At 45.1% G+C, this 25,512-nt stretch overlaps 1 protein-coding gene and 1 pseudogene across 2 annotated transcripts in view; one reads left to right on the top strand and one right to left on the bottom strand.

Moving 5' to 3' along the window:
- The window catches only part of LOC148898021 (neuropilin and tolloid-like protein 2), a 41,670-nt gene extending 35,592 nt beyond the window's left edge, over positions 1–6,078 (bottom strand). The window contains exon 1 of the mRNA XM_088996791.1: positions 5,868–6,078. The gene's annotated coding sequence lies outside the window, so the exon portion shown is untranslated. The remainder of the gene's footprint in view (positions 1–5,867) is intronic.
- A 72-nt stretch (positions 6,079–6,150) lies between these two features.
- On the top strand, positions 6,151–9,200 carry LOC148898022 (uncharacterized; annotated as a pseudogene). Its single transcript, XR_016115025.1, has 3 exons — positions 6,151–6,364; positions 6,451–6,544; positions 8,436–9,200. The product of XR_016115025.1 is annotated as an uncharacterized LOC148898022 (transcript).
- Positions 9,201–25,512: the final 16,312 nt, after the last annotated feature.

The raw sequence follows: 25,512 nt of genomic DNA on the forward strand, positions 1-25,512 counted from the left end.
CTGTACATTATAAACACTGTACTACAGTGTTTATTTTATTTTTGTCAAAACTGTGCGTAGGTGAGGCACACAGTTCTCCCGCCTCATGACAGGGGGCGCTTGTGATTCCAGAGATACTTGCGACTCCATGGCTGCAGAATAATAGAATTAGAGACAGAAAGCTACAGTAAACAGTTAGCAAGTAAAGTACAACCCTGCAGTCATTTTTTCGTGTTGCTTGGCCTCATTTTCAGAATGGAGGATTACATATATAAAGTGAAAGAATTTTCTAAACTGGACTTTCAATCTAAGCAGGAGATAATAATTAAAGGAAGACCAACACCGGAGCTAAAAGGTTTGCTTCAGACAACGGGACAGAATACTCGCTCTTTTCAGACGGATTGGTACACACGAAAAGGCTGGCTGTGTGGATGTCCAGCAAGAAACCGCCTTTTCTGCTTCTCCTGCCTTCTGTTCTCAACTTATAACAATGTCTGGACTCAAATGGGATATTGCGACCTAAAAAATTTACAACGGAGCCTCATCAAACATGAGCGGTCGACCGCGCACATTCAAAGTCAAATCGCGCTAAAAACATTCGGGATGTCCAGGTTGGCTTTGGATGAACAGCGAAGACTCAACATCAGCATCCACAATGCTAAGGTAAAGGAGAACCGGGACATTTTAAAAGATCTCATCAATGCCACCTGCTCCCTTGCCAAACAACAGCTGGCATTTCGTGGAAAAGATGAAAGTAAAGGCTCTGCTAATCGTGGCAACTATGTTGAACTATTACATGCTTTCGCTGAGAAAGATGACAGGCTAGCGAGACATTTGGAGACATCCACTGTATTTTCTGGCCTGCCAAACAGAATACAGAACGATTTAATTGAAGCAGTTGGTGATGTCATTAGAATTGACATTAAAAAGGAGATCGGTGCAGCCCCATTTATTGCTGTAGAAGTCGATGAGATTGTCATTCTCAGCACTGAAAAGACTGAAACTTACAGTCGCAACAGGACTGGTCAAGGACGACTTTCTTCACTGGCAGTGATCTACATTTAGACAGAGAGACTTTTAAAACTGAAGAAAGATAAGGAAGGCTTCTACAAAGATGTTATTGATGCCTTTCTTCAGAAGGAGCGGCGCATGGACTTCATTTACAAGTAAAGCTAACACAATAACGTTTTTTTCAAATTATCTTTTTCGATGCTACAGTTTGTATATATAAAGAAATCTGACATGACATTTTAAACAGAACACGTTAACTGTTGCCAATCAAATAGTGAATACGCTACTCTGTAGAGTTCATATGTTTGTAAATCTGACTATGATGACGTCAGTGCCTCACCAGCCATGAACCTCACCGCACGTCACTGGTATCTATATATCTATATAACTATATATTTCTATATATCTATATACAGTGGGGCCTCGGTTTACGAACACCTTGCCTTACGAACTTTTCGGTTTACGAACGTTACATTTATGAAAATTCAGTTCTGTAAGATCTAACAAGACAGAAAGCAACATGTGTCAATTGAGAGCCATCAACGACCATCACAAATGTAAATACATTGAGACCTCAACTTACGAATTTAATTGGTTCCCAGACAGAGTGTGGAAGGTGAAAAGTGTGTATCTCGAAAAAAATAATCCCATAGGAAACCATTAAAATGGGAATAATCCGTTCCCGGGTTTCCATAAAATATACTTTTCAACTAAATAAGCCTTAAATCTACACACAACCTACCTTATCCTATGCATAATAAATGTGCTATGGTATTGTAATTAAAGAAATACACTGCATTGTATCATAAAGTCACTTTATTTCCATTTGTGATGGTCATTGATGACTTGATGGAATGGCGTTGGAGGTCGAAGGTCAAAGGGACTTGCTGTTTGGAAAGAGAGGCACATTACATGAGGACTGTAATTAAAGAAATAAACTGTGCTGTAAAATAAAGCTGTATTTACCTTTTTGATGGTCATTGATGGCTTATGGAAGGAGAGTCACTTTCCATAAGGACTGTTGGTAACTTAACCTCTGGTGTGGCTTCTCTTTGCTTCTTTGGAGACTCCTCATCCTTTTTGCTGATTTAAAAACCTCTTAATTGACACCTGTTGCTTTCTGACTTGTAAGGTGTTACGAGGCTGAGGCATCACATTATCGTTCATCATGTTGATGATTGTCATAGCCAATCTTTTCTGGATGGAACTGTTCGGTAAAAGCCTGCACATCATTCCACTTTGCCAACATTGCCTTCTCCTCCTCGCCCTCAGATGTTCTCGAACCATCCGTTACGGGCTTTAAAATCCTGAATAAGCGCCGAACCTCCAGGTTGGCGCATGGCGATATCGGCGTGAATTAGCCGTGCTTTCTCGCATAAAATAGCTTTACTCACGCTGTCGCCGGATAGCTGCTTTTCGTGAATCCAAATTAACAGAAGTTTTTCAACTTCTTCGATTGCCGAGACCGTCGCTTTAAGAGCATGGAAACACCTTTTGCAACAGACGCACCTTTGATAGCTTCTTTGTTGCGAAGGATGGTAGCGATGGTGGACTTAGCATAGCCGCGCTCTGTCGCTAAATCACACAAACGCACACGTCGTTCGTGTTTTTCAATTATCTCCTTCTTTTCAGCGACGGTGATTTTATTGTGTTTCTTTTTGGGCTGAACACGGGCCTGTGGTGGGTTTTTTTCTGTGCCATAATCGTAAAAGTATAAGCAAAAAGCTGCAAGGAGGCGATGGAAGTGTGCATTCAATGAGAGGGGGTGTGCAAAGTAGCGTCGGATGGAGCGCTGTTCAGTTGCCGAAGATCACTCCGCCAGAGCCGAAGGTCGTGTGCTTTCGTGTTCTTCCGCAGAAGATTATGCATTTATGTATACACACTTCCACCAAAGTGCGTAAGATGAAAATAGTTCTTATTATGAGGCTTAATATTCATAAATTTGACGTTCGTATGATGAAAAGTTCGTATTATAAGGCGTTCGTAAGTTGAGGTCTCACTGTAACGTGACTTTATTATACAGTGCAGTGCATTTCTTTTATTACAATACAATAGCACATTTATCATACATAGAATAAGGTTGTTGTAGTTTTAAGGCTTATTTAGTTGAAAATTATATTTTATGGAGACCTGGGAACGGATTATTATCATTTTATTGGTTTCCTATGGGAAATGTTTTTGGGGGATACACACTTTTCGCCTTACACGCTCTGTCTGGGAACCAATTAAGTTCGTAAGCCAAGGTCTCACTGTATATAATAATAATAATCATACATTTCATTTATAAGCGCCTTTCAAAACTCTCAAGGACACTTTACAGTCACAGGATATGTTTTCTGCGGGTGAGCAGCGACAGCCACACACACACAGAGAAATTAAATGTATTATTATTATTATTATTTAATTCTATATGCTGAAACAAATACTCTTGCACAGCCTAAGTGAAATGTTGTTTTATCAACTGATTATTTTATAATTTTACATTTTAATTTATAAGCATCGATAAAAATTGTTAATTTCAGAATACTTTTATTCTTGTGAATAATTTGACTTTACATTATATTTCAAAGCGGCAAAACATATACGTACTATATATATATATATATATATATATATCACTATCCTAATTTTTATTTTTTTTTCAAATGGCATGCAAACATACAAAGTAATAGAAACAAACAAACAACACTGCAAACAAAACACACCAAAAGTAAACAAAATGGTTTTGTTTAGCTCGTGGAGCTTCTAGAAGTAAATCAGAGGTGTCTCAGCAAATCTTTCTGCGTACTTAATATTTTGTAAATAGTTGGCAACATACATTAGGTGACATAATCACATAATCGCGTGAGAGACAGTAACATACATTAGGTGACATAATCGCGTAAGAGACAGTACCTGATCGCACAGGAAATAAGAGTTCCTGACAGATAATCATTATACAAACAGAAAGAGAAGAAAAGAAATAATAGAAGAAAAAATAGAAGACAGAGAGAGAGATAGCGGGGGGGGGGGGGGGGCCCGGGGTTTTAACATTTCATTGAGTCTGCACAGCATAGTGAAATTGACCATTGAACACCAGATGAATCGGCAAGCACATCATCCTATGCCATATTTCATCAACAAATCATGTGTTTTGATAGCGTTTGGGTCGGCAGATGGTTGAATTGTTTTCTGATATAGTTTCATTTCATTTTGAAATATTACAAATAGGGGTTTCCTCCCACAAAATTTAAATTTATGAATATGATGTTTGGCAAGAAAAACTAATAAATTAATAATAATATAATATTTATCGTTGGTCTTGTTGTAATATCCAAACAGCATGTCTTTGTAATGAAATATGAACGGAGAAGGGATTTTACATTACAACATATTTGACAAAGTGTTTCCAGAAGCGAGTAGTTTCGGGACAAGCTCAGAAGAGGTGAGTTGCAGTTTCAGGCTCAGCTTCACAAAATGTACAAGATATATATCCTGTAAGGACCGTATCTTATGTTTAACAGGTTAGCAACGGTACAAAAGTTTGTAGGTTATTTCTCTTTGTTTGTTTGTGATGAAAAATTTATATGGGAGGGTCCAAACCTTTTCCCATGGGATATTTGGGACATACGTTCTCCAGTGATGAACAATGTAGGGAACCGTCACAAAAGATTTTTAAACCAAATGTCGAATTGCACGGTTCCGATTTCGAGCAATTGATGAGAAACAGAGTTTCCCCAGGGCAGTTTCTGTCACTGGAATTGGCGGTGGTCTGTCAGGAGTAGCGGAGTGACACTAGAACAGGCTTATGATACCACTTGGGATGGCATCCATAATGATGGCAAAGTCCTAAGGGGTCACAGGGATTTGATGCGTATTGAGAAACTCAGCATAGTTCATTAAATCATTGTTTGTGTTAAAAAGTTGCTTTACATAAATGATACCTAAGTCAATCCATCTCAACAAAAACAGTGATTTGTTTTTGTACAAAATATGACAGTTATTCCAGATCATACATGAATGTGGAGAGAAAGAATGGTTATACATTAGGCACCAGGCTAATAAAACTTGTTTATGGAATTTTGATAGGTTAACAGGCAATTTTTCAACCTTATAATTACATTTCAGTAACAAAGACAGACCACCAAGTCAGGAAAACATGGATTTTGGAATGAAATTCCAGATTGCATCAGGGCTTCACATATAATTACGCAGTCAGTTAATCTTAAACGTATAGTTTAGAGAAGTAAAGTCCAAAAAATTTAGGCCTCCCTCCTTTAATATCCTGGATATGACAGTTTCTTATATAATGAGTTTTATTTTTCCATACAAAGTTATACATTATTTTGTCCATTGTCTTACATGTACTTGGATCCACATTGAAAGCCATTGTAGGATATACAAACCGAGTAATTCCCTCACTTTTTGCTAGCAGTATTCTTCCGTTTAGTGATAGAGCCCTTTGTAACCAGTGATTAAAGCGCTTCTTGGTGTTATCAATTATTGGATCGAGGTTCAGATGACAACGCTCTTCGTCTTCTTTGGCTATGACAACACCTAGGTACGTCACTTGATTTTTTTTACAGGTGTGTTGTATAGCATAGACTCATTACATGATTTCACAGCTAACAACTCACATTTATTTATATTAAGCGAGAGACCTGACACTTTGGAAAACTCTTTAACCAGAGCTATGGCCTTTGGAATTTGGTCAGAATTTTTCAGGAAGAGTGTGGTGTCATCTGCCACCTGTCTAATCACAACCTGCCTGCCCGCTACTTCAATACCTTGGACCTCGCTTTCAGTGACCAACAGTGATAAGATTTGTGCTGAAAGTAAGAATAAATAGGGAGAAATATGACGGATGACACGGGAGACGTTGAAGCGAGGGGACGTACCGTATTTAAGCAGTATTGAGGAGTTGCAGTTGGTGTACAGTGTCTTAACAGCCTGAGTAAAGTAGTTCCCAAAACCAAACTTATTAAGTGATTGAAAAATAAAATGGTGTTCCAAAGTGTCAAAAGCTTTGTAAAAATGGAGAAATAAAATAAAACTATTGTGGCGTGATCATCCTCAGATAGGGTTGCTGATTCACTATCCTAATATGGTTGCATCGTACGATGGAAATGACGTTATCCACATTTCCACATAATGCGTCATTTCCTTTCTCCTGGTGTGTTTTTTTTCTTTCCTTGATCGCCCTAACTGTCGGCCATGGTCATGTAAACATAAGAAGACGAAGCCCTAAAAGAGAAAATGTTGCTGCAAAAATAACAAAACGGAACGGCGACAACAACATGTGGGAGTGAAGTCGCACTTTGCCGTTGTGGATGTCCAAAAAGGAGGGTAGGAAACAGATGACACTTAAGACCATAAGGAACAAGAAATCTGCGCGGTAGGTCACGTCAGAGAGACAAAATTTACTATGTATCAAATTCCTGTCATTTTTTTGTTTAATTGTTTCTGTTTGTGATTTTCTAGGGCTGTTTTTTACTGCATGAACGAGAAAGAGTTCCTGGAAGTGGCAGAGTCGTGTCTTGGCAACAAGCATCTAACTGCCTTTTCCGACCACCAGGTGACGCCGTTTCTCCTTTTTTTCAATCTAGGTATCTATATGGATCTATCAATCCATCCCCCCACGCACACACCCATCCATACATCCATGATGGATTCTTTTGTTCAGACGTACGTCAACACGTGAGCAGCATTTTTTATATCAAAGGGCCCACATAGGAGTTTAAAATGTTGATTCGAAAAGAAGGTTTCTTCAGCCGTCATCTGTACAAAAGTGAAGGTTTCGGACGTTTCGCCTCCTATCCAAGAGGCTTCGTCAGCGAACTAAAGTCTGACTGGTCGTATCGGCCCCATTTATATATCCCTACTGTTTGACTCTAACCACCCTTTACAACATAAACTAGGAGTTATCAGAACCCTCCAGCATAGGGCTAAACTAATACCAACTAGCACTGAAGGTAGAGAAAAGGAGTCAAAACATATCAGGAGAGCACTCACTAACTGTGGGTACCCTCAGTGGTCATTCAACAAATGTCAGAAAGAAAGAATAGCGAACGAAACCAATAATTCTCAAGATTCTAAAAGGAGAGGAGTAGCAGTACCGTACATTGCAGGAGTTTCTGAAAAATTACAAAGAGTCCTTTGGCAACATAAAATTCCTACTTATTTCAAACCGATAAACACGTTACGGCAAAAATTAGTGCATCCAAAAGATAGGCTACCAAATGAAAAACAAAGTAATGTAGTTTATTCCATACATTGTAAGAATGAAAATTGTAAAGAGCAGTACATTGGGGAGACTCAACAAATTCTCAAAAAAAGACTTTATCAACATCGCAGGGATAATACTAGTGGGCCTCAATCGGCAGTACATTTGCACCTAAAAGCTAGCAACCACTCATTTGACGACAATGAGGTTAAAATCTTAGCGAAAGAACATAGATGGTTTGAAAGGGGGGTGAAAGAGGCGATTCTTATAAAACAACAAAATCCTTCATTAAACCGGTCTGGTGGTGTGAGGTTCAATTTGGATCGTTCATACAATAGCCTGCTCAGGCAAAACAGGTTAGGCAACTTTCGCAATGCTGATGAGGGTCGTTATGCTGATGAGGTGATACCGGGGGGAGTGGGTGTAATAGGCCAATCGTTAGTCAGGAATGTAGGAACAATCAGTGGGGCCACAGGGGGGGGGTCCCGCGCCCCCCCCCAACCTGAGAGTAGGGACCTATCATAGCTGTGTCCGGCGCCACCAGCGCTGGACATTAGGGATATATAAATGGGGCCGATACGACCAGTCAGACTTTAGTTCGCTGACGAAGCCTCTTGGATAGGAGGCGAAACGTCCGAAACCTTCACTTTTGTACAGATGACGGCTGAAGAAACCTTCTCATCGATGGACCACTCCTGTACGACTGAGAGCTTACACAGACGTGTTGATTCGAAAAAAATATTTTAAAAAATATGTCATTTAAAAACAAATCCTGCCTCGTTTTAATTCTGTTTTTAAAGATAATGTATTTTTAAATGATTAAACAAATAGGTAACTCCATAAACGACAAAGGGGCGTTTGATCAACAGATTATTTCATAACTTTACAGTGCACTTAATCAGATTAACAAATTAAAAACAAATAAAAATCTATATGTTGTAATTTTATTTTTTAAATTGTAATCATTTCATTCATAAATGTGATCGTTGAATAAACTAAGCTGTGAGTGAAAAAACGATTTTGCTAATTTCTAATGACTTGCTATAAATTACTCATTGTTTTATAAAATGAAATAATAAATACATTTTGAAGACACAGGAAATCAAAGGAATGCACTAAATTGGTTCCAAAACAGTGTGAGCTTCTTCATGTGGTTAGCAGCCCAATAGGTTTGACATTTGAGCATCATTGACTCTGCAAAATCACGATAATTTGCAAAAGGACACCTTCCATTCCACGACAGGTTGATTCTCAGTTGGAGTATGCAGCTGGAAAAAAGGCCTCCACAATAAAAAAGGCAGATAATCTGGACACTTTCGAGGAGGGGAAGACGGCATGTCTACAGACCTACATGTCAGAAACAGAGTTAGATGTGACAGACATGGAGACTGTGCCTTCTGATGGAATCATCCATAAGGAGAAAGAGGTCATGAGATTGCAGACGGAGAAGACAGAAGCAGGCTTTGACTGAAAACCAAGGTGGTGATGATGCCATGCGCCTTGTACGAGAAATATTTTTCATCTGACAGGACACACACACGCACACACCTGAGTTTACACCCATCCCATGAGCATGATCAGATCAACATAGGTATCATAGGGAGTGAGATAATAGCTCCAGTTTCTTCAAACAGGTGAGAAAACACTCCATTTGCCATATTCGCCAAAAGCTTTTTTTCTGAACTCAGCAGATTTGGATTTTTTTTTTTACTTTGGGTGTTTAATTAATGTACATGTTCAGTTATTGAATTTTTGTGAGTTAATAGTTTTTTCATGAAGACATAAAAGTGCATTCAGAGAAAACAATTTTATTTTTGTGTTGTATTCCCTCAACACACATTACATTTGATAAACAATTGTTTTTTAATTATTTTATATTTGTTGTGGTGTACTCGTGAAAAAAAAACACTAAATCAGTATTGAATGCATTTTTATGAATGTAACTTTTATTGTAATTTGTGAACAGTCCTTGGAAAGATAAAAATGAATGAATAAAAGAAAAAAAACATGTCGTGATCACTTATTGCACTTTATATAAAAAACATGAACTCTACATGATGATAGAACTGAGGGTGAATACTGTTTTCTTTGCCATTAAATTTTGCCATTTGTCCTTGTGTTATAGCAAACACAGGAACCATTATAACATTTTTGAAGATGCATTTAATTGAATGATACAAAACTATGTATCATATTATGTATCATATATGTTTTAGTCGAGTAAAACTTGTACTGTTCTTCGCAAATCTTCGTTTTTAATTATTTTCTGTCATTCAGTGAGGTCTCCGCAGTAAATTAGCCAATCAGCAGCCGGCTGTTTACTTCTTTCAAACTGTACTTCAATGACAGCTGCGTAACGACTTTTATCAAATTTCAAACAAATATGTTCAAGAGAGCTTTGAAATTTGTGTAAATATAACCTTTCGATTGGACTTCAACGGGACCGTGAGAGTGCGCGCGTTAACCTGAAAAGGGGCCAGGCACACTCCCGTGATTAGATTTTGAAGACATGTTGGGCGCGTACTCGCGACCAGAAACAACCCAAATTGCTTGCATTCATCGGTCGTCAGCCAGCCAGCTTCTATCGAAGTGGGTTACACGAATGGTTTAGATGTCTCAAAACTCTTAATGTCATCACAACTCGGAGTGGATTAGTATGAGTTTTTAATTTGCGGAGTACTGTATCGGTGAAAAGTTTTCTTCAGCCGTCATCTGTACTTCTTTGAAGATGTCGGACATTTCGCCTCTTATCCAAGAAACTTCGTCAGCAAACTAAAGTCTTACTGGTAGTTTAGGCCCTATGTATACAGTAAAGTCTCGTTATATCGATATTCAAGGGAGTCCGAAAAAATATCGATATAACCGGGACTATCGATATATCCGACCCTGTTTGCATGTAATTTTCTCCGTGCGTGCATAGAAATAGTATCAATATAACCGGGACTATCGATATATCCGATATCGATATAACGAGACTTTACTGTATATATATCCCTACTGTCCAGACATGGCGGTGCCGGACTCTGCTATGATTGGTGGGGTGAGGTTCAATTTGGATCGTTCATACAATAGCCTGCTTGGGCAACATAGGGTTAGTAATACTGATGAGGTGATACCGTTCGAAGTGGGGCAATCAGGCCAATCGTTAGTCAGTACGATAGGAACTATCAGTGGAGCAGCTGCAGGGAGTAGTCCTCTGCTCCCCCCAACCTGAGAGCAGGGACCTATCATAGCAGAGTCCGGCACGACATGTCTGCACAGTTGGGCCTAAACTACCAGTAAGACTTTAGTTTGCTGACAAAGTTTCTTGGATAAGAAGCGAAACATCAGACACCTTCAAACAAGTACAGATGACGGCTGAAGAAACTTTTTCACCGATGGACCACTCCTGTACGACTGAGAGGTTACACAGACGGAGTACTGTATCTTTTTTTGTAAAGTTTTAAGAAGGGGGCGGGGCAGGGAGCAGGACTGATCGTGTCCGAGAACGAATGACTTTCTTAAAATAGTTTTCATTTATAGTTTTGACGGAAATGTATTATTTTAAGATTTATTTCACTGACATTTATGAATTTTGTGGAATCAGAAAGCCTCTAATAGTGCCACAGTGGGGGAAATTTGCAATCTACACCAGCAAAAAAATTGAAATGGGTGTGTGGGCAGGTTTTGCATGTACAAAAAAAAAGACCTGAAAAAAAATCCTGAAATGTACAACTTCACAAAAATGTTTCATAAAAAGAACTGTACATAGTGCAGAGTATAAAAATAGAGTCTAAAGCATATTTGATATTTAACTTTATTTAATCTACATAAAGTGGCTGCCCTATTTACGATGTTCAGGGTGACCCAAAATGATGCGTACCTATGAAAATTTCAATTGTGGCTTTAATTAAAAAGCTATTTATTTCAAATTAAAACCACATATTATTCAGTTTAGAGTTTTAGCTATTTCTGTCATTTTTAGTCAATTTATAACTTTCCCAAGATGTGTTTCAAATGTCCACCATTTCGTTGCAAGCAAACCTGTACTCGTCTGACAGAGTTGTCAATCACTTCCAAACACTCCTCTTTCGGGAGAAAAAAATTGCTGCAGTGAGGGACTCAGTAGGACACATCTTTTTGGGTCACCCTCCGAAAGATAAAAATCACCACATTCCGAACATAAATTCAATAACTGTTCATTTTTGGACCAAAGACAGCATTTCCATTCAACTACCAGATGTTCATCAGCAAAGAAGGAAGCTGGCACATTGTCATGGGGCTTCTTGATCATTCAGGGCCGTGCCTATTTCTGTTTGTTCATGTTTTTGCAACTAGCTTATTTGCTTTGGCTCAAATTTTATGCTATGAAAATGTGTTTCCTGATATGATGTTGGCTTCCTTCTTCCCACAACTACAGTAATTTCCGGTATATAAGGTCCATTGGAGTATCAGGTACACCCCCAATCTTCTTTTTTTCCTTTCGTCTTTTCCCCTTCAAGGAGTCGCCACAGCAAATCAGTGTCCTCCGTCTTCAGAGGTTTGATTGGCATATTTGTTTTGGCCAAGCTTTTACGTCGGATGCCATTCCTGACACAACCCTCTGTATTTATCCGGGCTTCGGACCAGCACAATAAGACACTGGCTTGTGTCCCCTTGTGGCTACAGAACAAGCAACCACACCCCCAACGAATGGTGTATTTTCACACTTTTTCCATATCTAAGGCGCACCAGACTATAAAGCGAACATTCAATGAATGAAAAAAAAAAAATCCTAATATAATATAAAAATATAGAAACGTTTTCCGAATATAAGTTGCACCATATTGTAAGGCACTACATTGGAGGCTGTGGTTAGGCACAACTTCTTCTACAGGGGGAAAGTGAGTCGGTGACAGTAGTTGCGAGACCTGTTGTGGCTCAATATTACTTCGCATATGAGGCGTATATAAGTCGTAGGACAGGGGTCACCAACCTTTTTGAAACCAAGAGCTACTTCTTGGGAATTATTAATGCGAAGGGCTACCAGTTTGATACATACTTAAATAAATTGCCAGAAATAAAGCCAAATAGAGCCAATTTGCTCAATTTACCTTCAAATCTATGTTATTATTAATAATTAGTGATATTTCTCTATGTGAAGAAACTGATCATGTTAAATGATTTCTCACAATAAATATATAAAGAGATTAAAATCAATATGCAACACTTTATTTTATATTTTCTTTAAGCGAAAATTTTTCAAATGATCACTTTTGTAGGAAAAGAAAAAGTCTCATTTTAACTAACCACTTACATTTTTTGACAAATCATGCACTACATTGGGAAGGACGCCCCTGGCATGCAAAGTCCATAGCACTTTGTATGAAAACATCATATCCAGTGTTTCTATGAATCAATTAAATACAAAAATACAAGAAGTAAATAATTAACAGTCAGATTTTTAAATAATTTATATCACACTTTGAACTGGACACCAAATCTGTTATCTGTTTCTTTGTCAGTTAGTGGGAAGCCTGGCATTGCATGCTTTTCACCAGTGTGTTGTACTCTGGTGTGTAACTTGACACTGCAACTCTGAGTGAGTCTTGTAGATGTGCATCAGTGAGCCGTGTTCTGTGTTTGTTCTTGATGAAATTCATGTCAGAAAAGGCTGATTCACAAAGATAAGTTGAACCAAACAGGCTTGCAACCTTCATAGCTGCTGTGCATACACCACTGTACTTTTCTGTGTCAATAAAGCACCAAAAAGTTGGTGCAGTCTGATGGGCTTTGAGGGGGAGGTCATTTTGCAGTGTTACAATTTCCATCTCTAGCTGTTCGGCATCCAGGCTGAACATTGCACTTAACTGTTCAGCAACACATGATATGTCCACGTTCATGAAAGGATTAGAAATGAACGACACACATGGCTCAAGCTGATTGAGGTCACAAAACCTGTTCTCAAACTCTTGCCCAACTCTGTTTATGACCTGAGAGTACTTTTCTGCAACTTTGTCAAAGACCTCAGATGCATAAGCATTTTGCTCTAGCGTTTAATATACGTGTACGAAGAGTTTTAGCCCCTAATCATGCCTCCAAAGAAAGTAAGTGCTGCTTAAAGTGACAAAAGAAAAGTAGTGCGTACAACTATTGCATTTAAGAAAGAAATAATCGCAAAATATGAAGGAGGTGTGCGAGTGATCTGACGAGGGAATACAGCATGGCGAAATCTACGATCAGTAGGATATTAAAGAATAAGGAGGCTGTGAAATCTAGTGATGTGACTGTGGGCGTGAGAGCAAGTGTCATTGGATAGATATTTGAAGAGAAAAGAACATCCTGTAGCCGCGTCATCCGTAGCTGTCACGTTCCGAGCGAGAGTGACGGCAGCTGACTCGTCGGAACGTAGTGGAAGTTTAGGATCCCAAAGCAGACACGTACTACCCAAGCAGGATGTTTATTCACAAATAAAAGAAAACACAGCGAGTAAGAAGGCAGGGGGTGATCCGACCCGCTTACTACGCCAAAAAGCAAATGGCACACGACGGTGCAAAATTACGCAATCCCGGAAGATGACGTAAATTTACGGGACGCGGGGAAAATACCTCGGACCGGATACACTTGTTGCGTCACACGAGTGTATGATTTTGAAGTGCGCCTTTCAACACTTTCATGTCTTTCAATTCCTTGATCTCCTTGATGTGCGTATCACCCTGACGCATAGCAAACGCTTGCAAATTGTATAAAAGAAGCTGTCGCGGGACAGAGAGATTGGGCGAACCACGGGGCAGAATCATCTCGGACTCACAGACCCAAAGAGACTTGCACGGACCCGCTCAGGCGCCCGGCTCGCGCCGGGCGTCGGACGGACATCACGGCTCGACTTGCTCGACTCCACGCCACGATCAAGCTCTGCGCGTCACCTGCCTGGGTGATCTGACAACGAACCTACTTACAAATAAAGAGAACCATCAAACTCTTTATTGGCGAGCTAGCCAGGAGCATTTTTTCCCTCCTCCTCAGCCCAATCAACTCTCCAAATGGAAACACCCAGATTTCCCAGCCGCCCGTGAATCCGGCATCTTCACAGCAAGACCCCTCAAGCCGAGCTCCCGATGGACCGCCACCACCCGTGGGCGCCCCGACCCCACCGTGAAACCTGCCGCACCCTGATGGCCGACATCGTCCAATTCGCCTGGCGAGCTCCCGATGGGCCGCCACCACCCGTGGGCGCCCCGACCCCACCGTGAAACCTGCCGCACCCTGATGGCCGACATCGTCCAATTCGCCTGCCGACTCTGCAACTAGCTGCATCGTATATGTCCACGATCGCACATCGTCGGACATCGCTTATGTTCACGATCGGACATCATATATGTCCACGATCGGACATCGTCGGACATCGCTTATGTCCACGATCGGACTTCGGGAAGACGCTTCATGGCCGACACGGCCGCCGACGTCAGCGTTCTTCCTCAGCGTCCTGCAGAGCGCCATGGCAGCGCGATCAACGCCACCGTCGGCGATGACCCGGCCTGTCCGAGCCCGGCAGCATGGCCAACCCCACGCACCTTCGTCCTCACAATCCCTCATCGATTCTCCGATTTGACCGATCCCAGCCGAACAACTCACGGTGAGAAGACCTTCCGGCATCGACTCGACGGCCGCGAGGAAAGTTTCCATCGATCGACTCAAACTGGCAATCGTAGGGCACTCTTTGCCGTGCTCCCGTACAACGACTTCAGGCACCACGAAACCTCCTCGGAAACCACCCCACCGACGCCTGCCATGCCCGGTGACCGTCATCTTGCCTGGCCTCACCATGTCGCAGAATTACTTTTGTTTGTATTTCTTTTTCCTTCATCGTTTTCACCGACTTCGGATCCAGGAGGGGAGCCCTGTTGCGTCACACGAGTGTATGATTTTGAAGTGCGCCTTTCAACACTTTCATGTCTTTCAATTCCTTGATCTCCTTGATGTGCGTATCACCCTGACGCATAGCACACGCTTGCAAATTGTATAAAAGAAGCTGTCGCGGGACAGAGAGATTGGGCTAACCACGGGGCAGAATCATCTCGGACTCACAGACCCAAAGAGACTTGCACGGACCCACTCAGGCGCCCGGCTCGCGCCGGGCGTCAGACGGACATCACGGCTCGACTTGCTCGACTCCACGCCACGATCAAGCTCTGCGCGTCACCTGCCTGGGAGATCTGACAACGAACCTACTTACAAATAAAGAGAACCATCAAACTCTTTACACTCGCGCATCGAAGGAAGAGTCCAGGCACGGTGGCCAGTTGAGTCAATCATCCGGCATTGGCGAGGTGATCGCGAACCTTATAAATGCCGCGTGTCCGCGATTAGTGAATGACAGCAGGTGGAGAACGGCCGGGAGAGGCAGCCCCCCCCACCCCCCGCCCCCGCTGTCAACTCGCAAGTGACAGGAGCAAAGAGGTGGTTTCGGTGTTCGACAAAATCGCTTTTCGAACAGGGTCCTGTAACGAATTATGGTCGAGAACCGAGGTACCACAGTAGTTTTATCGGCGAGCCATATGCAATCATCAAAAGAGCCATATATGGCTCGTGAGCCATAGGTTCCCGACCCCTGGGATATTGAATGCCTTCTTTTGCACGCTGATTAACGCTTTCATGCACCAGATTACCTGCAAACTGATAATTGGATCATCTGTCATCTGAGTGTAATTTGGCACGAAAGTATTTAAAAAGATGGCATGATGTTTGAAATTTTTTTTCCCCCAAGATGGCGTCGCGAATGGCAGCCTCGGTCACACGCTCCCTCGTCCAAACAAGGGTGCGCAAAATCCTACTGGACCCTCCGCACCTTGCCCACCACCTTTTCCAGCTACTCCCATCAGGCAGGCGCTACCGATCCATGCGCATCAAATCCAGCAGACGTTTAAACAGCTTCTTCCCCCAAGCCATTAACTCTCTAAATAATAACCCAAATAAAACTGTAGAGTGCCTCCATTTTTCTTATGATGATACGAGTGCAGCATGTTCTACCGGAGACACATTCTTTGTGTGTTCTACATACTTGGCAAGAAAGATGATTGTGATTTTATGTCATCAATTAAAAATACAGTAAAGTCTTGTTATATCGATATCAGTTATATCGATAGTACCGCTTATTACGATGCCATTTTCATTTCCCTTGCACATTTCTAGTCTTTTTATGTATAATTAGTACCGTTTAGTACGCTACTCGGTTATTACGATAATCCGGTTTTACGGTGCTCCTTTTCATCCCCCGCCGGCCATTTTTGTTGTTTATATCGATATATCCGTCGCGCCATTGGTCAACTTGGTCACGTGTCTTGTTACGTGAGCCGCCATCGGTCGCGCCATTGGTCGACTTGGTCACATGAGCCGCCATCGGTCGCGCTATTGGTCGACTTGGCCGTGTGACTTTGTCACGTGACACGCCATCGGTCGCGCCGTTGGTCAACTTGGTCACGTGTCTTGGTTACGTGTCACGCCATCAGTCGCGCCATTGCTCGACTTGGTCAGGTGACTTGGTTACGTGCCCAGCACCCGTGAAGCAGAGCCATTTTCATTTTCAGACGCTAGCTCGTGTGTAGCAGACGAGATTGAAGTGTTTGTGTTAAAAGGTAAAAATGGGAAGCAGAAGAAGATTGATGACTTTTTTAAATTGTATACATAATACAGTAAGATGTAAGCGTTGCAGTTTCCCTGTTGTGTTATGTACATGCCCACTGTACTGTATATGAATGCAATCGTTTTTTGCAACAATGTTTCTTGTTTTGTCTGCTGAAGCACGATGATTTTGAAAATTATTAACATTCCATACTGTGTATTAAAGGACAGCCGATGTCACTTTTTATTCAAATGCAAATAAAAATGACTTCACGCCAAGACGTCTTGCATTGCTTGTGAATCCAAACAATGGCTTCAGATTCGGATAATATGCTTTCTTGTTACACATCCAGTTATGAATATGTTTCAAATACACTGTAGTTCTGAAGATTAAAGCATACATGTTTACAATCATTAAAGAATTATATGTGCCATTTTGAGGCAACATTGGGGGAACACCTCTCACCCCAAAAAAAAGGGAGCTAATGGCCAGCTCCGTTTCTTATATGGCGCTTGGCTGCCCTCTTTTGGCGGCTTTTGTTTAATGCAGTTCGGCGCAGGATCGGATATATCGATAGTCCCGGTTATATCGATATTTTTCGGGCTCCCTTGAATATCGATATAACGAGACTTTACTGTATAAATTAAAAGTATTGGTTTTACATGTGCTCTAGAGGGAAATCTTTAACGATCTGCTTCAAGGTACGGTGTGAAGAATATTATTGCCACCGAGTGGCACAAAATGGTGTCGTGTGTTTGTAACTGTTCGTTGACATTTTGAGTTAGTGTTAGGGTCAAATCCAAAACATTTTCACCAATTGTGAAAGAAAAACATAAAGACGTGAGATGGACTTGCAAGGAGAGTGTTCAGAGACTGTTCCGTAACATTCATCCGACCCACTCCGAAAACAATCTCTGGTCCCTTTGCTTTTATTGAAAGTTTGGGAGTGCCTGGTTACAAGGTCTCAACCGTCTAAAGGGAGGGGGAACACACCGGTTGAGACTGGCGCAAAACACAAGCATATTTTGAGATAAGCAGGAGACTGTTCAAGGAGACATTCTGTTATTGAGAGTCAGCATGGCTAGAGATAAAAATAAAAAGATATGTGCGTGTGCAAGTAACTTGGATAATACTAAGCAAACTAATTTACGAATATAATGTGACGACATGATATACAATTTTACTCCAACATTCCCCCCTGTTTATCCAATTTACTTATTATAGATCATCATTTATTGATCACTTCACAAGGATTTTTGATCATAAAATCATAAACACATAAGAAAAGTTACACCTAGAGGAAAAGTTGTCACTCATAATTGCCTGGATCTGGGAAAAGATCAGAAATGTTCAAAGATATTTCGTTGTCATAGTCAACATCATCTTTATTAACATTGACACTGTTTTCGTTGTCATCATGTTGTGGGATCGCTGACCCCAAGGCAGATATGTGTTGAATCAAATTGTCCGTCACATACATTTTTCCTGTTGAATCTTACTCAGAGGAGTTATGTTGTATTTGCAAACGTAGTTACACTCAGGGTGTTGAACGAAGGATGTTATCACCAAATTAAAATTAAAATCAGGAGAACATTGTTCAAAATTATCAGCGACATTTTGGTATTGAAGTGAAACCATGTGTCAGTGAGCTGAGCTGTTTCCTAAATCTGAATCACGCTTCCTTCGTAACAGCAGGGGGTACACCCCATTCACTTTAAACATCGTGGGCACAACAGTAGTAATAAATTGGACAAGCAGAACTTGGATACAGGGAATGCAGCAACCCCCACACAATGTCCAGAGAGCTGAAAAATAAAATGTAAGCGAAATTAAGACAGACACTAAATTTGTACGTGACAAAGGTCTTCCTCCACAATTCTGACGACAAGGGCGGGTTCACGCTGGAATGATCCATCCAGTTCAGTGAGCGGAGCCCTCCGGGCGAGGTTGAACGTCACTGTTCACCAAACATCGCACACGCTCCATTGGCCTCAACCAAGAGCACATCGACCGCCAAGCAGTCCCAGAACGCCATCAGAGATGTGACTGTCACTCGTTTTGCTTCCAATTGCCCAATAGGCTCCTTCAGTATAATTTGCATGCTCCTGGACAGTGCAGCAATCTGGTTAAGCAATTCATACTCATCTGGTACGCCACGAGGAACTCCAAATGCACCAATGTTGGTGGAACCTCAAACTCACAGGGAAGTGCCATGTCGGTAAAGGAGAAGCCCTTTCTCTACCATCGACGATAGCGCATGTGTATCCTCTGCTGTGAATGGAAGCATAGTCATCAGAAAGCTCTCAATTATTTTCTATATCATTCTAACTCTTATTACATGATAACTCCCCCTTTAATAATTAAAATAATACCAAAATAAAATCCTTATCTGCCAATAAAATTGTCAAAAATAAACTTTCACATGACACATCACATCTAAACTTGATTAACACTAAAAAATAAAATAAAAATAAACAGCCTAACTTATGGTGACTGAAACACAAATAACCTGTGGTATTGAATGGTAACTTATCATAGATGGCGTTTTCACCACACCACCACCATCTGTCACTTCGTGATAAGGGTGTAAAATGTTCATCAACAATTTCAATTTCAAAACACTGAGAAGCATTCAATGAACCCAATATTGTACCAGTTCCAATCCTGTTGATACACGTGAAATTTCCCATTGCAACTTTGTTAGAAAACAGTGGTTTCTTCTTCTCTGGACCTGTAAGGGGGAATGCTTTATCAAATATGGCACAACTTTCCGTGGGGTTGGCCTTGGTCATAACCTGTAAAAGACAACTTTTATTCAACACAGAGGGAACTATTTGCAGTAGTGGTCTTGATCCCATGCAAACCACACAGTCTCGGTCAGTAGTGTTTGCAGCCTGTTCCGCCATGAGTAGCCAGTTGTTGTTTTGGCCAGAAACGCCAGTAAAAACATGGAACCAATCATCAGTAGTTTGAAGCACTGTTACTTTAACTCCTGCTGTAATTGTTGCCTTAGTTAATTCTGGTTTCTTTAATTGTACTGAGTAAGTCTGGCACAACTGGATTGGGTAACATGTATCATACCCTGTTCTCCATTGGCACAACAGAAATTCCCAACAGGTGCATCCTAGCCACACACACGAAGTAGTTTGGGGCGGATCTGGGTTTAAGAGCTGTCCTGACTTCAGATCTACGGTTAAAATTAAGGTTCTGCCATTGTTTTTCTCTATTAGTGATATGAGTGGCCTTTGATGTTTAGCATATTTGGTTGTAGTATATGATGACCAATCATAACCCTGAGGATCTGCCACTAGTGTTTCCCAACCCCCTTTTCTATCGTTAATCATGTACCAAAAACTCCTATCTGGTGTGGCGTATACTCCCTTGTTGTCATGAGCCAGTTGACAGCGGGGCGGGGCCTCCGTTCCCGCCGCTCGCCAGCTGCTGTCAATTCCCTCCTCATTAACTGTGGACATTTAAACCCGACGCTGGCATCCACCCAGCGTCGGAAGATACTTCGCCTTATGCCAAGCTAGTACGTGGAACTTGTTACCAGTACATTATTTGCTTCGCCCGAGGAATGATTTTAGCCACGAACGCGTTTGTTGTTTGCACCGCGTCGTAGGTTGTTTTGCACCCCCGTGTGCCACTTTATTTTCTTGGTTAGTGTGGTTGGGTGGATTGCCGCCACTCACCCACTAACATTGTCAGTTGTCATTTTGAGTTTGTTTCACGAGTTTTTACCGGGTCCGCGTATTTTCGGACCCGCGCTTTATGTTAATAAATCCTTTGCCGGTACCCACGCCTCTGTCCTGCTCTACGATCCACCGCCTATACCACACGTTCCTGCTCGCCAGCTGCCACTGTCGCCGCCGGAACGTGACAGAATCTTCCGACCAACATGGATCCTGCGGACAGTAACCGAATCTTCTCCGTCCTCGCTCAGCAGGCGGAGCAGCTCGGCCAAGTGGTGCCCGCCATCGCGGAGATCCGCCGCGACATCACCCGGTTAGCCCAACGGGTAGATAGACTTGAGGCCAGCGGCGCCTTCGTCGCGGGGGCCGTTCCTCCCCAAACTTTGAGCCGCGAACCCAACATCCCACATCCCGCCCGTTACGGAGGGGAGCCCGGGCGCTGCGCGCAATTCCTGCTGCAGTGCTCCATAGTTTTCGACCAGCAACCCTCCGTATACACCACGGACGCGGCCAAAGTGGCTTACGTCACCAGCCTGCTTGCCGGACCCGCAGCCGCTTGGGCGTTGGCCGTCTGGGAATCTCGGCCGGAGCTCCGAGCCTCCTTCCCGGACTTCGTCGCCGAGTTACGGCAGGTTTTCCATCTCCCGGTGAGTGGGCAGGCAGCGGAGTCCCAGCTGTGGATCTGCCAGCAGGGTAGCCGATCGGCGGCGGAGTATTCCGTCGCCTTCCGCGTCCTGGCTGCCGCCAGCGGGTACGGCGACCGTGCGCTGCGAGGGATGTTTCGGCGCGGGCTCAGCGCGGCGTTGAAAGACGAGCTGGCTACCCGCGACGAGTGCTCCAGCCTTCGCGAGCTGATCTCCCTCACGCTGCAGCTGGACAACCGGATGCGAGACAGGGCCCGGGAGCGGGCTGCCCAGGCTAATCTCGAGCCGCCAGCAGGGACCCGAGGGGGTGCCCGGACCTTTCCGCGTGGGGGGCACGCGGCCGTGGAGCCGATGGAGATGGGGGTCGAAAGGGCCGTTGAGCGGGCGCCGGAGCGACGCAACACCGGCCCGGCATGCCAGCTCTGCGGCAAGTTGGGTCATCGAGCCCCGGACTGTCCCAGTTGGGGGCTTCCCGGAAAGACCCCCAGTGACTGTAAGTTACCCCGTCCACACAAGCAACGGGTTCCCTTAAGGTCCGCGGGGGGGTTCACGTCGCGGAGACTGGAGCTGGATGCCGTTATACACGGTCCCACCAGGACAATGTCCGTTCGGGCCTTAGTGGACTCGGGGGCCGACGGCTGTTTTATAGACCCGCGCGTCGTGTCGGCGTTGGGGTGTCGGGTTGCTCAGCTGGGGGCGAGTCGGAGCATACTCGATCTCGACGGTCGGTTACTCGCCGAGGTTACGCAAGAAACCGTGCCGCTTCGACTCGTACTCTCGGGCAATCACGTGGAAAACCGGCGGTTTTTCGTGATGCGTTCACGCTCGGTTCCCATCGTGCTCGGGTTACCTTGGCTGGGGACCCACAATCCGGCCATTTCGTGGGACGGACCTACCATTCAGGGGTGGAGCCCCCTCTGCTACGCTCACTGCCTCCGGTCGGCCGCGGGTGGGCCGGCACCATCTCACAGCTACCCTAGGGAGGAGATTAGCCTAGAGGGGGTGCCGCCCTGTTACCACGACTTACGACAGGCGTTCAGCAAGGACCGCGCCCTGTCGTTACCACCGCACCGTCCCTATGATTGCGCCATTGACATTCAGCCCAACGCTCCGTTTCCCAGTTCTCGTCTGTACAACGTTTCCCAACCCGAACAACAGGCTCTCCGGGACTACATTGACTCTTCGCTCGCGGCCGGGCTCATTCGGCCATCAAGGTCACCTCTGGGAGCGGGGTTCTTTTTTATCACTAAAAAGGATAAATCGTTGCGTCCGTGCGTGGACTATCGGGGACTCAACGAAATAACTATAAAGAACAAATACCCGCTCCCACTGATTGACTCCGCCTTCGCGTCCCTCCAGGCCGCGACCATCTTCACTAGACTGGACCTCCGGAGCGCTTATCATCTTGTTCGGGTCAAAGAGGGGGATGAATGGAAGACCGCATTTAAGACACCTCTGGGACACTTCGAGTACTTGGTGATGCCGTTTGGTCTCACCAATGCACCCGCTGTGTTCCAGAACCTTATTAATGATGTCTTGAGGGATTTTCTGAATATTTTCTGTTTTGTGTATTTGGACGACATTTTAATTTTTTCTGAGTCCCTTGAGGCACATCGCCAGCACGTCCGGCTAGTTCTGCAGCGGCTGCTGCAGAATCGACTATACGTCAAAGCCGAGAAGTGTGAATTCCACACCTCCTCCTTATCCTTCCTGGGCTTCATCGTGGAGCGGGGGCAGATCCGGGCTGACCCAGCCAAGACCGAAGCGGTAGTAGAATGGCCCACACCCACCTCTCGCAAGCAGTTACAACGCTTCCTGGGGTTCGCCAACTTCTACCGCCGCTTCATCCGGGACTACAGCCGGAAAGCCCTCCCTCTCACCCAACTCACCTCCACTAAGACCCCGTTCAGGTGGACGAGAGAAGCGGACGCCGCGTTCCGGCTGCTGAGAGAGGCTTTCTCTCACCCCCCAGTTCTCCGCCATCCAGACCCCAACGGCGCGTTCATTGTGGAGGTAGACGCCTCGGACTCAGGCGTTGGGGCAGTACTCTCCCAACGCTCCTCAGTCGACCAGCAGCTCCACCCCTGCGCCTTCTTCTCCCGCCGCCTCAGCTCCGCCGAAGCCAACTACGACGTGGGCAACAGGGAGCTGCTCGCCGTCGTATTGGCTCTTCAGGAGTGGAGGCACTGGCTCGAAGGGGCGAAGGAGCCGTTCACCGTGCTTACGGACCATAAGAACTTGGCGGTCATCCGGGCCGCCAAGAGGCTGAACGCACGCCAGGCACGGTGGGCGCTCTTCTTAACACGCTTCTCCTTCACCCTAACCTACTGTCCAGGAACAAAGAACACCAAGCCCGACGCCCTCTCGCGGATCCACGAGCCAGCAGACAAGGAAGACCTTGCGGAACCCATCCTGCCCGGCCGCCAGATCATGGGGGCGCTCCAGTGGGAGGTCGAACGGAGGGTCATGGAATCATTAAAAGGTACCCCGACTCCCGATAAGTGTCCCACAGGCAGACTGTTCGTTCCCCAGTCGCTGCGCTCGGAGGTGCTCCAGTGGGGGCACGCATCCAAGGTGGCGTGTCACCCAGGGGTGAGCCGCACCGAGCACCTCGTCTCCCAGCGATTCTGGTGGCCGCGGCTCCGCGACGACGTGGCGGACTTTGTTAAGGCCTGCCCGGAGTGCGCCTGTGGCAAGGTCTCCCATCAGCCTCCGGCAGGACTGCTCCGCCCCCTACCTGTTCCCCCGCGCCCTTGGTCCCACATATCAGTGGATTTTATCACCGGCCTCCCCCCATCCCGTGGTAAGACGGTCATTCTCACAATAGTGGACCGGTTTTCTAAGTCGGCACACTTCGTGCCGTTGACCAAGTTACCGTCCGCCATTGAGACGGCGACACTATTGGTCAAACACGTCGTCCGTCTCCACGGGATCCCCACTGACATCGTGTCGGACCGAGGGCCCCAGTTCGTATCCCGGGTCTGGAAGCGTTTCTGCAGGTCCATGGGGGCGTCGGCCAGCCTGTCCTCCGGTTACCATCCACAGTCCAACGGCCAGACCGAGCGGAAGAACCAGGACCTGGAGGCGGCCCTGCGCTGCGTATGCCTTCATCGTCCCTCTGCCTGGTCCATCCATCTCCCGTGGGTGGAATATGCCCACAACACCCTGGTCTCCTCAGCCACAGGTCGGTCACCGTTTATGTCGGCTTATGGCTACCAGCCGCCGCTCTTTCCCACACAGGAAGGGGAGGTGGAGGTCCCGTCGATACAACACCATCTTCGGCGGGCCCATCGGGTATGGAGGGAGACCAGGGCAGCCCTATCACGTACGGCAGTCCGGAACCAAAGGGTCGCGGATCGCCGTCGCCGTTCCGCGCCAGCCTACCAGGTGGGCCAGAAGGTCTGGTTGTCCACAAGGGACCTACGGCTGGCCGGGACAACCCCCAAATTGGGTCCGCGTTTCGCGGGCCCCTTCACTGTGGAGGCCATCATTAACCCGGTCGCGGTCCGACTTCGGCTGCCCGCCTCCATGAAGATCCACCCGGTTTTCCATGTATCTCTCATCAAACCGGTGGAGTCCAGCCCCTTGGCCCCCCCTCTTGCCCAACCCCCCCCCCCGCGGATGGTGGATGGAGGACCGGCATACGCAGTGCGGGAGATCCTGGATTCACGCCGCAGGGGAAAGGGCATCCAGTACCTGGTCGACTGGGAGGGTTACGGACCGGAGGACCGTCAATGGGTTCCGCGAACCTGGATTCTGGACCCGTCGCTCCTGAGAGACTTCCACGAGGCTCACCCGTCGAAACCAGGTGGGCCGCCAGGAGGCGTCCGTTGAGGGGGGGGTACTGTCATGAGCCAGTTGACAGCGGGGCGGGGCCTCCGTTCCCGCCGCTCGCCAGCTGCTGTCAATTCCCTCCTCATTAACTGTGGACATTTAAACCCGACGCTGGCATCCACCCAGCGTCGGAAGATACTTCGCCTTATGCCAAGCTAGTACGTGGAACTTGTTACCAGTACATTATTTGCTTCGCCCGAGGAATGATTTTAGCCACGAACGCGTTTGTTGTTTGCACCGCGTCGTAGGTTGTTTTGCACCCCCGTGTGCCACTTTATTTTCTTGGTTAGTGTGGTTGGGTGGATTGCCGCCACTCACCCACTAACATTGTCAGTTGTCATTTTGAGTTTGTTTCACGAGTTTTTACCGGGTCCGCGTATTTTCGGACCCGCGCTTTATGTTAATAAATCCTTTGCCGGTACCCACGCCTCTGTCCTGCTCTACGATCCACCGCCTATACCACACGTTCCTGCTCGCCAGCTGCCACTGTCGCCGCCGGAACGTGACACTTGTGTCGTAACTGAGTAACTGTTAGGGTGATTACTGTGGTTTTATTTTGTGGAATGCATA

Source organism: Hippocampus bargibanti, linkage group LG05, assembly GCF_051943395.1.
Source record: "Hippocampus bargibanti isolate YZ-2025 linkage group LG05, ASM5194339v1, whole genome shotgun sequence".
Classification (NCBI taxonomy): Eukaryota; Metazoa; Chordata; class Actinopteri; order Syngnathiformes; family Syngnathidae; genus Hippocampus; species Hippocampus bargibanti.